The following is a 3244-nucleotide window of genomic DNA, read 5'->3' on the forward strand; positions in this document are numbered from 1 at the left end:
GAGAGAGAGAGAGAGAGAGAGAGAGAGAGAGAGAGAGAGAGCGCCATCGAGGTCCCGTGTCGGACGCAGCCTGGACCGCTACGGCTCGGATCCATTAGCCGCCAGGGCAACGCCAGGGCGCTACGGGGCATCAGGAAGTTGGCGTCATCAGTGAAGCTCTTCCGGCTTTACCTCTTCTGCTTCCCCCTCCTCCCCTCCCTCCCGCACTCGTCCTAACCCCTATGCGCCCCCCTCCCCCTCCTCCTCGCTGCTTCGCCTTGCCAGAAATCATATAAAACAAAAAGAGAAAGAGAGTAAAGGGAGAGACACGGAGAGAGTTTGGGGCTCCACATTGCGCGCGCCAAGGCGAAAGATGAATACATGCCTTGCCGCCACCCCCGCCACGCCACGCCATGGGTGGTGGTGGTGCCTCCGATGAAGACGAAACTAAACTTGTTCGGGGGCTGGCTGGCTCGGCCTGGTCCTGGTGGTTGGTCGTGGAGCTGCAGGGGCGTGCGGTGGGGGAGGGCGGGAGGCAGCGAAGGGAAACTAACTTGAGAATGTTTGAAATTCTGGACGGAATTAAGAGCCGGGCTATGAGGGGAGGTTGAGAGGGGGCGGGTGGAGGGAGGGCGTGGAGGTGGAGGCAGCGCGACACGCTAACAAGTTTACTTGTCACCGGCGGCGGGCCGGTCCATTTTATGGCCGCTTAACAACGTGCCGCGGGCACATGTGTAGGGTGTGGGGGGCGCGGGGCGCCCCATGGCATGGCCCGCAACGCCGGCCTGAGGGCGCGCCATCTAATCGCGTTCTTTGCGACTGTTTCGGCAGCTGCGGAGCGGTGGTGGCCGGTGAGGGGTAGGAGGGAGGAACGAGGAGAGGGGGGTAGCAGCGGCTCCCGGAAGATCTCGCCTTCTGGAGCTCCTGGACGCGGGCGGACGGACGGGAAGAAGCTGGTGATGACGGGGTGTTTTACGATCTCGGGGAGGGTCGGCGGGCGGTCGGGCGGGCGGGGGGTTGGTGGTGGTGGTGGTGGGCGTTGGGCCGGGAGGTGAGTGGTGGTGGGGTGAGAGTGAGACGGATGGACGAGCCGCGCCGCCAACCGACCGACCGACTGAAAGACAGACGGGCGGCGTCCGAGACAAGATTACTGACCGGCGGGGGCGGCGGGGCCGGCGGGGGCGTCGGCTGGGCTGGCGGGGACCTATAACGAACAGATTGAGTAGGAGGCGGCCGAGGCCGTGGCCGCGCATAAACGCCTGGGCTGGGCTGGGCTGGGCGGCGGGGACTGGGCCGAGGCCGGGAGGCGCGCCGGCCGGGCCGACGGAATGAAAATGAAAGGAAATCATTTGTGATTCATTGCGGCGAGCCAGTCGGCCGGGCTGCCTTCGGGGACGCCCGAGGCCCGCCCCCTCCTCGTGCCCGCCCCCGCATCTCTCCCCGGGTGGCTCCTTTCGTCTTCCCCCTCACCATTATTTCCTACCCCCGGATTGTTTGATCAGTCTAGGCTGTTGCTGCTGCTGCAGCCGGGCTGCCGTATGACGGTGTAAGGGGCTGCCGCTGGCGGGGGTGTGGCGGGCGGCTGGGCCGGGGATCAGGCTGGACTAATGCGGCTGGATTGCGAGCGGCGAGGCCGGGCCGGGGCCGCCAATGGGATTGGGGCCTCGTCATGTTTGATGAGGCCGTGGCCGTAGCCCGCCAGCGCCGCTCACCCCTCTCCTGGCCCCCCGCGCCCCTGGCCTCAGCACTTCTCGTGCCGTGGGAATCATGTCTCAGGGATCGGTGTACTCTCCTCTAACCTCTAAGGGTGCCCCCACACTAGACGCATTTGGCGTGTCCGCCCCCGCCTGGATGACCGGACTTTTCGCTATCGACCAGTTGGCGAAGGCTGACATATGTCCGGGCGGACAGAGGGAAATAGCGGACGCGGACATGCCAAAAGCGTTCAGTGTGGGGGCACCTTAACCTTAACTCACTTGGTGTCAAGGTGCAAATGTGGTTCGTTCGGAAGACGCCGCCAAGATTCCGCAGAAAACAGCAGCGACGAGGCCCCGGTCGCAGGGTCGTGTCTGGCACACAACTCGGGATTCACCAGAAAACGAGACGTAGGTAAGTGAAGGTCAAAACCAAAATATTCTTAGTTTCACAATCGCGCAACAGAAACGTGCTGCCCTAGAGCGCGCCACCTCCTGCGCCCGAGAGTCGCCTCCCTTCAGTTCAACATAACATGGCCCTGCCTGGCCCGCCGTCGACGCTGAATAATCTGTTCGTTTATCATAGTTTTTCGTGTGGAACAGTTCGTTGTCAGCAGACGCCGCGACGCGATTATTATCTGCTAAAAGTTGTGCTTCATGTTCTATACAAGACTGATGTGTTTTTCGATAGCCAATGGTTTAAACTGCTGGAAAAATGCTGGGTGTTGAGGTTAAGGAACTCAGTGCCGTGGATTACTGTTCCCAACAACCTGCGTTGCTGCTCAGGTAAGTCATTGCCTGCAGTCCAATGCTGCTGAATATGCAAACACCTAGGAAACACTACACACATTGTGCTTGATACTCGCGCCCCCGACAGTCTCATGTAGATTTTGGTAAAAGTGTTAGCATTGAAGGCAGCATATCTTGTATTTACATTCGTTTGTAATCACCTGTGGGTGAGAGATCTGTAAAACACACAGCCTAGACTGATGCAATGTGTGAGATTTTTTGGAGACTTATAACAACAGAGCATATAGTTAACCAGTCAATTTTAATTGTCACGAAGTATTCATTACCATCCTAGTGTGACCAAATTTTACTTTGCTCACTTATAGAGGAGCTTACTCCTCGCAATTTATTCTGAGCCTACACTTATTTGCTCAGGTGTGAGTGAGGTTATTGGTTCACCTACTGCTCTGCAAATAGTTATTAGCTCACCTGCTAGTGTGCAAGTGGTTGTTTGCTCACAATCTCATGGGAGCAACATTTGTTCTCTTGGATTTCCAGCGTAGTGAGTTGTACCATAATACATGATGGGTGATTTACATTTGTGCCATGTTACCTGTGGAACACAGTGTGTTACTCTGGCGATGAGGGTTGTTGCTTAAGTATCGGGACCCAGCCGAGAGGGGTGCTCAGACCTGCTCAGACTCACCCTCGCGGCGGGAAAAAGGCATACGGGGAACGACGAGTTCGATAGAGAGAAAAGGGGGAAAAAATATGAAGCGTCTGGATTTGGCAGGCAGTAGGGGGTGAAAGGTAGGTAGGGAAGGAGGATTCTGAAGATGCGA

General features: G+C 57.9%; 1 protein-coding gene across 4 annotated transcripts in view; it reads right to left on the reverse strand.

The window, feature by feature from the left end:
• Positions 1–2145, reverse strand: part of LOC113206215 (uncharacterized) — an 11853-nt gene extending 9708 nt beyond the window's left edge. For all 4 annotated transcript variants that reach the window (XM_026422192.2, XM_052264685.1, XM_052264686.1 and 1 more), the window contains exon 1: positions 1956–2145. The gene's annotated coding sequence lies outside the window, so the exon portion shown is untranslated. The remainder of the gene's footprint in view (positions 1–1955) is intronic.
• Between the last annotated feature and the right edge of the window lie 1099 nt (positions 2146–3244).

The sequence above is a fragment of the Frankliniella occidentalis genome, unplaced genomic scaffold (genome assembly GCF_000697945.3).
Source record: "Frankliniella occidentalis isolate FOCC.00 unplaced genomic scaffold, Focc_3.1 Scaffold20, whole genome shotgun sequence".
Taxonomy (NCBI): Eukaryota; Metazoa; Arthropoda; class Insecta; order Thysanoptera; family Thripidae; genus Frankliniella; species Frankliniella occidentalis.